Here is a 14,241-nt window from a genome sequence, read left to right on the forward strand (position 1 = left end):
TGCTGCATACTCTGATTCAGCCGACGACAATGAAATGAATTTCTGTCTGGCTGTCTTCCAATTTACAATGCTATCACCCAAATGAACAGTCATTCCTGACGTGGACCTCCTTGTCACTATGTCATTGCCATAATTAGCATCGGCATATGCTGTAATGGTTAATTCTCCTTTGGGCTCTAAATTTAATTCTTTGTTTTGGGTTTCCTTTAAATATCTTAATACCCTCGTTGCAGCTTGCCAGTGTTTTTCACTTGGCTTACTTAGCTTCCTGGCCAACAAATTCACCGCAATTGAAATACCTGGTCTTAACCATCTGCTTAAATACAGCAAACTACCAATTAGTGACCTATACATTTCAATATCACAATCAGGACCGGTAACATTTTCTTTTTCAAACTCTATATTCATAGGAGTTATAGCACCTTTACAATCTTCCATTTTATATTGCTTTAACAACTTTACTATTTTACTTTTCTGTGCTATTTTAAATCCTTTATCAAACCTCTTTATTTCTACTCCTAAATAGTTCTTAATTTCACCCATGTCCCTTAGTTTGTAGTTTCTTTTCAGCATTTTAACTATTTCACTTGCAGATTTTTCATCTCTTGTAAATATAGCTAGGTCATCAACAAACACCAAAATTATAGCTTTCTCATTCCTTTTGGTAAATAAACATGGATCAGCTTTGTCTTGAGTAAATCCTTCACTTATGAGTGTCCTGGTTAAATGTTTGTTCCACTCATGGCCACTTTGTCTCAATCCGTACAGGCTTTTCTTAAGTACAACATTTACCTTTGCTTTCTATGTTGGGAGGTAGCTCCATGTAAATTTTGTGTTGTAGGTCAGCATTGATAAGCAGTCTCAATATCCACATGCCTCAAAACTAGGATGTGTTTGGCTGCATAAGCTAGCACAAACCTCAAGGTTTCTGGCCTCAGGGCTGGTGCGAAGACCTGATCATAATCACTACTTGTTTGTGAGTAACCCTTTGCAACAAGTCTTGCCCTTTATCTCAAATTGCCATCTGCATCCATTTTCTTTTTAAATACCCACCAGCATCCTACAATTTTAGCATCAGCCAGCTGCAATACCTCCTCATAGACTTTGAGCTCTTTCAGAGAATTTAGCTCCATCTCTAGTGCTTTATTCCATTTATCCTGCTCAGACTTAGGCATTTTACATATGTCCTCATATTTCTCAGGTTCATCTACATTTAAACAGTGAAATGTTTCAGGCTGATACCTCTCAGGTGGTCTGCGCTCCCTTGCAGATCTCCTTGGCATCACACTCTCCTCCTCAGGAGTTTCCCTTTGCTCTGATGTAGAAGGTTCATCACTTTCTGGCTGCAGTTCAACAGGTTCTACCTCTTCCTTTATTCCCTGTTCTGGCTGTGATTTCTCCTCATCACTCTCCTGCATTTCATGTGGTGTGTGGATGATAGTTTCAGGTGGCAAACTTATTTTATCCCAGTAAGCATGTTCATTAAATGTTGCACTACTGCTAACGATTACTTTATTAGTTTTGGGTAAAGTGAACCTAAATGCTTTCCTGTTCTGCTGGTACCCTAGAAAATACATTAGCTTTGCCTTCCTTTCACCCTTTCTCCTGGTCTCCTTAGGTACATGCACCCATGCAGGTGATCCAAACACATGCAGAAACTTTAAATTTGGCTTTCTTCCTGTCCAGATAGTATACGGTATGTTATTAATCCCACTATGCCAAAGAATGTTTAAATAGAAATTAGCACATAGAATAGCCTAACCCCAGTAATGGTCTGGAAGTTTACTTCCTCTTATCATGGCCTCTGCCATATTTTGGAGTGTTTGTCCCCTTCTCTCTATAAAAGCATTCTGCGTAGGAGTGTATGGTGCAGATTTTCTATGACTTATCCCATGCTTTTTCAGTATTGCCTGGAACTTAGAATTTGTGAATTCAGTACCATTATCAGTCTGAATCTGCTTCACTTTCTTGCCTGTTTTTCTCTCAATAAATTTCAACAATTTCTCAAATTCTATGTACAGTGGTGCCTCGCATAGCGAGGTTAATCCATTCCGGATTAACCTTCGCTATGCGAAAACATCGCTAAACGGGACTAAAAAAGCCATAGAAACGCATTGAACTTCGTTCAATGCGTTCCTATGGCTTGAAAACTCACCGTTAAGCGATGTTTCTCCATAGCGCCGCCATTTTCGCACCCTCGTTAAGCGAGGGCAGGGCGCGAAAACGCGGCGTGGACCTTCCGGCGGCCATTTTGGAACCGCCGATCAGCTGTTCTCCCCGGCTTCGTTATGCGAAGATCGCTAAGCGAATCGCTTAGCGATCTTCGCAAAGCGAAAAAACCCCATGGGGCCATCGCTGAGCGAATGCTCCAGCGATGGCCCAGAGTGCCTCGTTAAGCGATTTCATCGCTCAGCGAGGCACTCGTTAAGCGAGGCACCACTGTATGTTGACCCTTTGTCCTTCATTAAATAACAGAATCCGAACCTAGACTTTTGGTCTTGGATTGAGAGAATGTATTTTGCTCCTCCCAAAGATGCTCTTTTTGGGCCTATTACATCTATTGACACTAGATCTAGAATGTTGCCAACTTTTATGTTACTGTGTTTCTTTACAGGAGCACATTTACTTTTAGTTTCTTGACAGGCTTGGCAATTAATGTATTTCTCACATTGCCTTAAATTCACTCCAGTTGAATTCTCAATTGTTTTACGTAATGTCTTATAATTTGCATTCTCACAGACATTGTTTGCCTTAGCACTACTCAGCCTATATAGATTGTTTCTTACATGGCATGTTAGCTTTTCATTCTTTTCTCCAGTAATAACACACTTATTCCTATAGAATGTGCTTGTAAATCCCTCTTTTGCTAATTGGCTGACAATAAATTGTGTTTTAACTTTGGCACATATAACACCTCTATTGGCATCTTTAGACATGGTAAATTTACTTTGCCTTCACCCATGATTTTTGCACTTACTCCATCAGCCAACATTACTTGCTGATCAAACACTGCCTTAAAATTGGATATCAGCTTTTTATCTTTGCACATGTTAGCTGTTGCCCCTGAATCTACTATCCATTCTTCTTCTTGGTGGTTGTTGCAAATAGTCTCTGTCAGGTTTGTTGCAACTTTCTCACATCGTGGTTGTTTTCTTTCCTTCTTAAATTTGCAATCTTTGATGAGATGTCATCTGGACCCACAGGAAAAAACATCTCCTCCCAGGTTGGATATTTGCAGCTGTGACCTCCTCCTCCCCAATTACACTTAGTTTGTTTCTCACAGAGGTTTTGGAGTCACGCACTTCCTGGGTGTCTTTCCTTTTCTGCTCCTCCTCCAGAAATCTACTGGTCACATTTAACACTGTTATTTCAGCTTGTGGTAGTACTTCCAAGTTTGATACAAGCTGGTCATATGATTCATCAAGTGAAGAGAATATTATAAATGCTTCCTGAATCTCAGTAAATGTGATATTTTTCTCTCTCAAGTCCATCAGCATTGTTTTCATGTGCTCTAAATGTTGCAGCATGCTCTCACCAGTTTGCAATCTGGTACGAAATAGCCTTCTTGCAATTTGTATCTGGCTACCAACGCTGACTCGTACAGAGTCCCCTCAGATCCTCCCATGCCTTTCTTGCTGAAGTCTGGCCTCTGATGTGGATTAGGAGACGATCTTCTAGAGTCAACCCTATTTGCAAGTGCCTTGTCATTTTGTACCTTTTCTTCATCATCTAGCACAGCTGGTGGATTCACTACAATGTCCCATAGTGATTCTTTCTGGAGTAATAACTGGATTTTCTGCTGCCAGGTGGAGTAGTTATCTCCATTCAGCTTCCTTATAGACAGTCCTGACATTAGCAGCTCACTTGCCAATTTATTTATAGACTGCAGGACAAAGCTGTTCTACTCGCTTCTACTACTTGGACACCTCTTGGCTCTTCCTTCTGGATTTTTCTGGTCAGCAATCTCACTGGTATTTTCCTGGGCGTGTCCCTTGGCGCTCTCCTGGACCCATAACCATTGACAGAGTTGGCGGAATTACCAGGGTTGCCCCAGGTGGTGATAACCAGCAGAGCTTCCCAGTGATGTGTAGACACAAGCACCAGTCTCAATAACAGAATACTTGTATTATTTACAGAATATTTACAGGTATATACAGCTTAGTCCTTGTTCCAGTTCCAGTAGTCATACACGGTACAGAGCTTAAATCAGTATCAGAGTCCAGTCTATAGTCAATAGTCATATACCATGCAGTCAGTCCGGTTTGCCAGAGTTCCACTTCCTCCCAAGCATGTAGATACGGCTTCCACAGGATTCTCAGGCACAGCTCCAAGACGACAGCACTCCACGACCAACAGCAACACCCACAACAACCCACACTGGTGTATGCTAGGTCTCCCAGCTTTATCCCAGGGATAGCCAATTCTGGGATGTTCATACTGCTGGTACAATTCACACAGCTGTAATCACTTGTGCTTAGCTTCTACTTTACAATGCTGGTCCTTACAAAACTTATATCTTGGTGCCAAACTGCATTTAACAATTTCCAGGTTTAGCCCAAACCTGACATGTCTGCACATAGGGTCCCACCTCTCAGCTGAGCTACTTGCGCAGATGCATCTATTACCCACACATTTCCTGGTGGTTGTTTTTTGTTTGTGTCCATATCTAACTAGTTCCCTTCTATCTGTCACTGGACAGGCATTGCCTTGAGTCCTTTGTCTAATTCTGGAGATGACCCTTTAAGGATGGCTAGAAAGCTGAGACTGGAAAGCCCACCAGAGGCCAGTCTGTGTGGATGGGTTTGGATTATGCCTCTTTTTTCCCCTTAGATGTCATTTTATTTATTTATGTATTTTATTGGATTTTACCCCGCCCATCTAGACCAAATGTCTACTCAGAGTGGCAAACCTGGTCATATGAAAACCTGACCTCCTATTGGAACATGAGGTCTACAGAAAATCCACCTACACAAAAACTCCAACCACTAACCAACACAAAAAAGAGGCAGAACCAAAACATAGATACAGCGTGCGAATCTGAACTGTGAAGCTCAATTTCTCAGCACTGAACTCAACTATCTGAAGTGGGCCCTACAGGCAAATGTCTATTCCAAGAATGAAATCACATGAGCCATCAAACCAAGAAAACAACACTGAAATGAAGAGGAAAAACAGCTGTACATCAAAGGGGTCATGAACCACATGGGGAAACTTTTGAAAAAAACAACCTACAAACAGTATTCAGGCCCATTACAAAAATACAGCAAATGCTACTGTCAGCAAAGGACACAAGGGATCCCCCTCACCACTGCAGTAGTATACTGGATACCTTCCAGTTGTGAAAGGTATATACAGTGGTGCCCCGCATAGCGACGTTAATCCATTCCAGGATTAACGTTGCTATCCTGATTCTTCGCTATGCGGGAGGGGAAAACCCATAGGAATGCATTGAACTCATTTAATGTGTTCCTATTAGGGGGAAACTCACCGGTAAGTGAAGAATCCCCCATCCGGCCGCCATTTTCACTGCCTCGGTAAGCGAGGCGTGAAAACGCTGAGGGCGGCCATTTCCCCCCAGCTGGGTGGCGCTTGCTTCGGCTGTGGACGCTTCCCCAACCTACGCTGCCCAGCTGGGGGGAGAAGGTTCAGAGCGCCGGTAGTGGACGCTTTCCCGGAGGTTGCTTTGAAGGCAGCACCGCCCATCTGGGCAGCACTGCCTTCAGAGCAACTTCAGCGTCCACCGGCGGCTCTCGGAAGCAAGCCTCGCCCAGCTGGGGGGAGGTTCCGAGCGCCGTCGGTGGACGCTTTCCCGGAATTGCTCTGAAGGCAGCACCGCCCATCTGGGTAGCGCTGCCTCAGCTGGGGGGGAGGTTCTGAGCGCCAGCGGTGGACGCTTTCCCAGAGGTTGCTCTGAAGGCAGCAACACCACCCATCTGGGTAGCGCTGCCTTGAGAGCAACTTCTGCGTCCACTGCTGGCTCTTGGAAGCAAGCCTTGCCCAGCTGGGGGGAGGTTCTGAGCGCCGGTGGTGGCCGCTTTCCCGGAGGTTGCTTTGAAGGCAGCACCGCCCAAATGGGCAGTGCTGCCTTCAAAGCAACCTCCGGGAAAGCGGCCACCGCCGGTGCTCGAAACCTTCTCCCCCCAGCCGGCTCTCGGAAGCAAGCGCTGTCCAGCTGGGGGGGAGAAGGTTCCGAGTGCCGGCGGTGGATGCTTCCGTGGAGGTTGCTTTGAAGGCAGCGCCGCCCAGATGGGCGGCGCTGACTTCAGAGCAACCTCCAGGGAAGCGTCCATCCCCAGCTGGGGGAAAATGGGACCTATGGGGAAAAATTGGAAAGCGATTTTCCCCATAGGAAACATTGCAATGCGATCGCTTTTGCGATCGCAAAATCCGCATCTGTATGAGGATTCATTGTTAAACGGGGCACTCGTTATACGAGGCACCACTGTATTGTGACCACAAAACAAAGCATCCACACCAGAATCAAAGAACATGAAAGAGACTGCAGACTAAAAGAACCGGAAAAATCGGCAGTAGTTGAACATGCCCTGAAACAAGCTGGACATGAAACACTATTTCAAAAACAGAAGTACTGGACAACACCAGCAATCATTATGTCAGACTACACCAGGAAGCCATTGAAACCCATAAGCATCTGCACAGTTTCAACAAAAAAGAAGAAAGTTTAAAACTCAACAAAGCTTGGCTCCCAGCACTGAAAAAATTAAGCCTGCAAAAAAAGTCAATGAACTCTACCCAGCCACAAGGACTGATTATCACTGCACACAAAAAACTAGCTAATGACACCCATCAATCAGGGCGGCAGTTCATATCTTCCCCTTATCACAAGAATACACCAATTTAAAAAACCACCATATTCACCATAATCACCCAATCTCTTGAAAAGGCAAACGTTGATCCCACAGAGGAAGAAAGCAGAAATTTAGTTTTTTTCTGTGGGATCTGCTATTGTATTAGCAATTACAGTGGTGCCTCGCTTAACAAGCGCCCCAGTTAACGGTGAATCCACATAGCGATTGAGATTTTGCAATCGCAAAAGCGATCACATTCCAATATTTTAAATGGGGGAAATCGCTTTGCAATGATCGGGGGGGAAGGGCTTCCCCACGATCATCCCAAAGGCCCCGCCGATCAGCTGTGTTGTGAGGGGCGGAGAGAGAGAGAGAGCCCCAAAGCACAGCTCATCGGCAGGGATTTGTGAAGATCGTGGGGAAGCCAGCTTCGCAAACCCCCGCCTCAGCGCTCTCGCATGCCAACACCTCTGGGCAAAGAGGGGTGGTGGAAACGGGGGCCCCTGGGGTCCAGCCACCGCTTCGCTTGGTGCGCATCCCCGGCTCCCCTTTCTGGCTCCCTGGCCATGGCCCGGCCGGGTGTGTGTGGGGCTCTTTCCCCCTTCCCTGGGGGCTTACTTCTTTGAGCAGGGGAGCGCTCCTTCTTCCTTCTCTTCTTGCTTCCTGTCTTGCTTGTCGGTCTCCCTCCCTTCCTTCCTTTCCTTTTTCATTCCTTCGCTCCATCCTTGGCACCTTACTTCCTTCCCCATCTTCCCTTTGGTCTTCCCTCCCTCCCTCCCTCCTCCTTCCTTTCTGGTGGTTACGCGCCCCCTCCCAGGGTCTTCTCCTCTGGGCTGCGCGCTCCCCTCGGGGGCCTGCATGGGAGGTGATGTGGGGGAGCAAGGAGAGAGGAGGAGGCAGGCAAGGTGAAGCGGGCTGGGGTTTTGGTTCCCTCCCCTCCTCCTCTTCCTCCCCCTTTTTGGGGCACGGGGGAGTCCCCCACTCCCACCCCACAAACATTCTTTCCCAGGGCTGCATGGGGTGCCTGGCGGGGGTGCACCACGACTGCCAGCCGGGCGGGTGAAAGTTGGGCCGAAGTTGGGTGAAGTTTGCGCACGGCCCCTGGGTGGTTTCGCGGGCTGGGCCCGACGGAGGTCCCTATGGCCACTGCTGGCTGGCCTGGCCGCCCCCTCAGAGGCCTGGCTCCCGGGATGGAGAGCGGAGGCGTCGGTGGTGGCAATGGCGGGGCCGGGCAGCTGGTCAGGCTGGGCCTGGGGCTCGGGCTGCTGTGCTTCAGCCTCGGCCTGGGCGTCACGGTCACTGAATAGGCCAAGGTGGGTGGGGAGAGGTGCCAGCGTGCTGCACCCTGCGAACCCCTGGAAGAGCGCGCCTGCCTGGGCGAGCCGCTGTCCTACAGCGCCACCTCCACCCTCCTGGCCGGCAACTCTGGCTCCCAGGCCAAGGCCCGCGACAAGCTGCCCCTCTGGTCTGGTAAGCCCAGCAGGATGGAGGGAGGGATGCAGGGACGGAGGGGCCCCAGTGGGTGGGTGAGCTGGACAGGCGGGCGGAGCGACCCAGGTTGATGGGATGGGAGCGCCAGACCCCCACGGGGGAAGAGGGGTCTCCTCCGCCGCCCTCCAAGCCCGGACGCCCCATCTCTCCTGCCCATGCCAAGAGTCCCGGCATCCTGGAGTCCAGAGGGGCCCCAGAGGGAGGCCACCCCCTCGCCCCGTGCTCTACTCCACAAGCCAACATCCTCTGCTTCTATGAGCCAACGGCAGGGGGGGCTCTGCCCGTGGCAGCGCAGTGCCTCAGTCTCCCTGCCCAGGCTGGAGTTGCGAGGGGTGGAGAGAGAGCACCAAGGCAGCTGTTTGTGAAGCTCACTTCCCCATGATCTTTGCAAACCCCCACTGATGAGCTGTGCTTCGGCGCTGGCTCTCTGTACCCTTGGAGCCAGGGCCGAAGCACAGCTGATCGGCGGTTCCAAAATGGCCGCCCGCTGTATTGCCTCGCTTACCAGGCACCGAAAATGGTGGCCGGATGTTTTAATGCGTTCCTATGGGGTTTTTTGCCCCGCATAGCGAAGAATCTGGAACAGAGTAACATCGCTACACAGGGCACCACTGTATTATTGCTCTTGCTGTGTTTGACGCCAAACAAGGAAACAGAAATAGATTCGAAAACAAACAACTTGCAAACCTTCGGTGAAAGGACAAGTATAAGCAAACAAGTAAGCACAGTTAAAACTGTCCTTGAACAAAAGGAATGGGAGTTTTGTTGAACCAGCAGTGAGAAGAAAAGAACCCTGTTGTGCTAAGGAAAGAGACTTCACTGAGGCACCTGCCCAAAGGTAAAGCAAGTGATTTAAGAAAATTGTCATAATACAAGAGACTGTAGAACTCTGAGGTGATTTAAAATTGATTTTAACATGGTTTTAAGTGGAAAACAGAGCAAGCTGTCTGATTATTTTACCCCTATGAAAAAAAGAGAGGAAGGAGGGAAAGGAAAATAAAATTGTAAACATTCCACCCCATTTCCCTCTTAAGATAACACCTAGATCAGAGTTTAAAGTACAGTGGTGCCTCGCATAGCGAGGTTAATCTGTTCCGGATTAACCTTCACTATAGCGAAACATCGCTGAACGGAACTAAAAAACCCATTGGAACGCATTAAACTTAGTTCCTTTACTCACCATTCAGCGATGTTTTCCTATGGCCGGTAGCCATTTTCGCGCCCTCCCCTCACTTAACGAGGGCGCGAAAACGCTGCGCGCGGCCATTTTGGGTGTTCGCCTCGGTATGCGGATTCGTCGTTCTACGGTGCACTCGGTAAGCGAGGCACCACTGTACAAGTAGATGCACTACCAACCCTAAGGGGTAAAAAAGTTATATGTGACCAATATACACCAAATGTGTCTTGTTTATTTCTGGAGCCTACTGTTACAGTAGCTTTGACATCACCTGCCCGTCACTGCTGAAGCTGTATGTCATCTGCCAATAGCGTGACGGAAGGTGGGACTTAAGGGGTGGAGCTTGTGTATATAAGGGGAGTGAATGGTGTGAGTGCTTCAGATAGGGCTAGATAGGGACAGATAGGGTCTGAGATAGGGCTGGTTAGGGACCAGATAGGGTTGGTTAGGGAAGGTTAGGGCTTGAAGTTACTGTGAAGTAAGAACTGTGCTATCTAGTGAGGGTCTGTGAGAGTGTGTGAGTGTGTGATACATTATTACAGTGATTGCTTTATTATTTTCATTCAAGTCATTTACCATTCCTTTTGTTGTACACAATAAAGACAAGTTTTTATTTTGAAATCATACATTTGCCTGAAAATTCATTTGAGGGAATGGTTGGTGGCAGCGTGAATTAAGTGTGAGAGTGAGTGTGAAGTGACAGCCTCCTTTGTGACATGGAGAGAGGTTGTCACACCTACATTTTTGGAAGGATAAAACGGGTTTTGATAACTGTTCGGATTTGGAGCTGATGAGCTCACAATATATATTCCAAAGAAGACTAGTATAAAATTTATTTGAAGAGTTATCAAACATAAAATTAACACTACAAAAAGTGGTACCAGTAATAACGCAGACAACAATGTTTCCCACAACTAACATACAGTGGGGTCTTGACTTAAGAACGGCTTGAGTTAAGAACATTTTGACTTACGAACCACTCTCATAGGAAAATATTGACTTGACTTACATACTTAGATTTGAGTTACGAACTGAAAAAGAGCAGATATGGATCAAATGGTTTTCAATGCATTCCTATGGGAAATGCAGATTTGACCTGAGAACTTTTTGACTTGAGAAGCGCCTTCCAATACGGATTAAGTTTTTAAGTCAAGACCCCACTGTATTACAGGCCAGTAACTAAAGCCCAAATCAAAATACAGTGGTACCTTGCTTAGCAAACACTCCGTTTAGCGATGAAATCGCTTTGCGATGCATTTTTTGTGATCGCAAAAGCGATTGCTTTGCGATGGAACCTATGGGGGAATTTTGCTTTGCAATGATCGGTTCCCTGCTTCTCATAGCAAAATTCCAGCTTAAACTGAAGAGAGTAGGAAAAACCACTGGGCCACTCAGGTATACAGTGGTGCCTCGCGCAACGGTTGCTCCGTGGAGCGAAGAATCCACGCAACGGTGCCGTTTTTGCGATCGCAAATGCAATCACAAAACGGCACCTAGATAGGGGAAAAACCGCAGAGTGAAGGTCGGTAAGCTTACCAACCTTCGCTTTGCGACCTGCCCATCAGTTGTTCGGCGGGTAGAAAATGGCCGCCACACGACCCCAAAATGGCCACGCGCAGCGTTTTCGCGCCCTCGTTCAGCGAGGGGAGGGCGCGAAAATGGCTGCCGGCCATCCCGGAACATCGCACAATGGTGAGTATTCAGCCGAATTGGAATGCATTAAACCATGTTTAATGCGTTCCAATGGCTTTTTAATCTCCGTTGAGCGATGTTTCACACAGCGAGGGTTCATCCAGAATGGATTAACCTCGCTGTGTGAGGCACCACTGTAATCTACACCAAATCCCTTATGAATACACAGTGGAAGTGAAGAACAGATTTAAGGAACTCGATTTGGTGGACAGAGTGCCTAAAGTACTATGGATAGAGGTCCGTAACATTGTACAGGCGGCAGCCACAAAAACCATCCCAAAGAAAAGGAAATGCAAGAAAGCAAAGGGGCTGTCCAATTAGGCCTTAGAAATAGCAGAGAAGAGAAGGGAAACAAAATGCAAGGGAGATAGGGAAAGTTACAGACAATGGAATGCTGACTTCCAAGGAAGAGCAAGGAGAGAAAAGAGGGCCTTCCTAAATGAACAGTGCAAAAAAATAGAGGAAAATAATAGAAACGGAAAAATCAGAGATCTATTCAAAAAATTTGGAGATATTAAAGGAACATTTTGTGCAAAGATGGACAAAAATGATAAAGGACAAAAATGGAGGGACTGCACAGAAGCAGAAGACATCTAGAAGAGGTGGCAAGAATATACAGAGGAACTATACCAGAAAGATCTGGATGTCCTGGACAACCCAGATAGTGTGGTTGCTGACCCTGACCCAGACTGGAGAGTGAAGTGAAGTGGACCTTAGAAAGCATGGTTGACAACAAGGCCAGTGGAGGTGATGGCATTCCAGTTGAACTATTTAAAATCTTAAAAGATGACGCTGTTAAGGTGCTACACTCAATACGCCAGCGAGTTTGAAAAACTCAGCAGTGGTCAGAGGATTGGAAACGATAAGTCTACATCCCAATCGCAAAGAAGGGCAGTGCCAAAGAATGCTCCAACTGCCATACAATTGCACTCATTTCCCACACTAGCAAGGTTATGCTCAAAATCCTACAAGGCAGGCTTTAGCAGGATGTGGACCGAGAACTCCCAGAAGTGCAAGCTGGATTTCGAAGGGGCAAAGGAACTCGTGACCAAATAGCTAACATGCGCTGGATTATGGGGAAAGCCAGAGAGTTCCAGAAAAATATCTACTTCTCCTTCATTGACTATGCGAAATCCTTTGACTGTGTCGACCACAGCAAACTATGTCAAGTCCTTAACGAAATGGGAGTGCCTGAGCACCTTATCTATCTCCTGAGAAACCTTTACATGGGAGAAGTCAGAACTGGATATGGCAGAACTGATTGGTTCAAAATTGGGAAAGGAGTACAACAAGGCTCTATATTGTCCCCCGGCTTATTTAACTTATATGCAGAATGCATCATGCGAAAGGCAGGACTGGATGAATCCCGAGCTGGAATTAAAATTGCTGGAAGAAATATCAACAACCCTCAATATGCAGATGATACTACTCTGATGGCAGAAATTGAGGAGAAATTAAAGAACCTCTTAATGAGGGTGAAACAGGACAGTGCAAAAAATGGTCTGAAGCTGAACATCAAAAAAACTAAGATCATGGCCACTGGTCCCATCACCTCCTGGCAAATCAAAGGGGAAGATATGGAGGCAGTGACAGATTTTACTTTTTTGTGCTCCATGATCACTGCAGATGGGGACAGCAGCCATGAACTTAAAAGTCGCCTGCTTTTTTGGAAGAAAGCTATTAGAAAACTAGAAAGGATCTTAAAAAGCAGAGACATCACCTTGCCAACATACGTCCACATAGTCAAAGCTATGGTTTTTCTAGTAGCGATGTATGGACGTGAGAGATAGACCATAAAGAAGGCTGACCGCCGAAGAATTGATGCTTTTCAATTGTGGTGCTGGAGGAGACTCTTGAGAGTCCCCTGGACTGCAAGGAGAACAAACCTATCCATTTTGAAAGAAATCAACCCTGAGTGATCACTGGAAGGACAGATCTTGAAGCTGAGTCTCCAATACTTTGGCCATCTCATGAGAAGAGAAAACTCCCTGGAAAAGACCCTGATGTTGGGAAAGTGTGAGGGCAAGAGGAGAAGGGGACGACAGAGGACGAGATGGTTGGACAGTGGCATTGAAGCGACCAACATGAATTTAAACCAACTACAGGGGGCAGTGGAAGACAGGAGGGCCTGGCATGCTCTGGTCCATGGTGTCACAAAGAGACGGACACAACTTAACGACTAAACAACAACAACAACAACAACTAGGAGAAAGAACCCCACAAGCAGGAGCGGCTTCTTTGGTTCCCCCCTCGCAAAAGAAGTAGAAATTTTGGAGAGACCCAGGCCAAGCTGCGTCTCACCCACAGCAGTTAAGGCAGAGTGGAGCTGATCAGGATTGGGAGCTCAAAATAATAATAACACTCTGCACATGTTCAGAGAGGCAGCGTGGCAGATAACCAAAGGGGGACTCCTACAACCAGAGCTCAAAGCCCCACTTGGCCCCACAAAGCCCCACTACAAAACGAACACACAGAGAAGGAGGAAATCCCTCCACCCACCCGCTTTCCTATAGTGGATCCCCTGCCTGGGATCCGGTTGGGAGGGGGATCTGGTTGGCCCTTCCTTCTCCTCCATCCAGAGCCACTGAGGAGAGTGCTTCCGAAGAGTCCCCTTCAAACCCCATAGACTGGGAGGGGGATCCAGAAGAGGCTCAGATAGGGAGGCCCATCACCCCTAGCTGGCCCACCCTTTTCTTCTCTAAAGCCCCATTTCTGTTCCCCCCCCCTTTGCAGCCCCCTCCCTTCTTCCCTGCACCACCCCCAGGCCAGGGGCCTTAAAGTAACTTTTCCAAACCTGGGAAAAAGGGGGGGTGAGGGTGCGGGGGGGAGGGGAAGAAAGCACTCCAAGCGACGCTCCCTCCTTTCCCCCTCTCCCACCCCCCCAAAAAAGGGTGCCTGCAGGATCTGGAGGGGAAAAACGGGGGAACCCACTGACACCTACCGACAAAGGACCTGGGGGTCTTGCTCGGGAGGGATCGAGACTCCCTCCCAGACCTCCCCTCTCCCCCCCCCCGGTCAAGGAAGAGGAGGAGGCCCAAGAAAAAAAATATCTGGTATTCTCCCCCTCCCGAT

The 14,241-nt window shown here is 47.4% G+C and overlaps 1 long non-coding RNA gene across 1 annotated transcript in view; it reads right to left on the minus strand.

Moving 5' to 3' along the window:
- Positions 1-14,241, minus strand: part of LOC144587444 (uncharacterized) — a 75,484-nt gene that overhangs the window by 50,658 nt on the left and 10,585 nt on the right. The gene's annotated exons all lie outside the window — the stretch shown is intronic.

The sequence above is a fragment of the Pogona vitticeps genome, chromosome 2 (genome assembly GCF_051106095.1).
Source record: "Pogona vitticeps strain Pit_001003342236 chromosome 2, PviZW2.1, whole genome shotgun sequence".
NCBI classification, from domain to species: domain Eukaryota; kingdom Metazoa; phylum Chordata; class Lepidosauria; order Squamata; family Agamidae; genus Pogona; species Pogona vitticeps.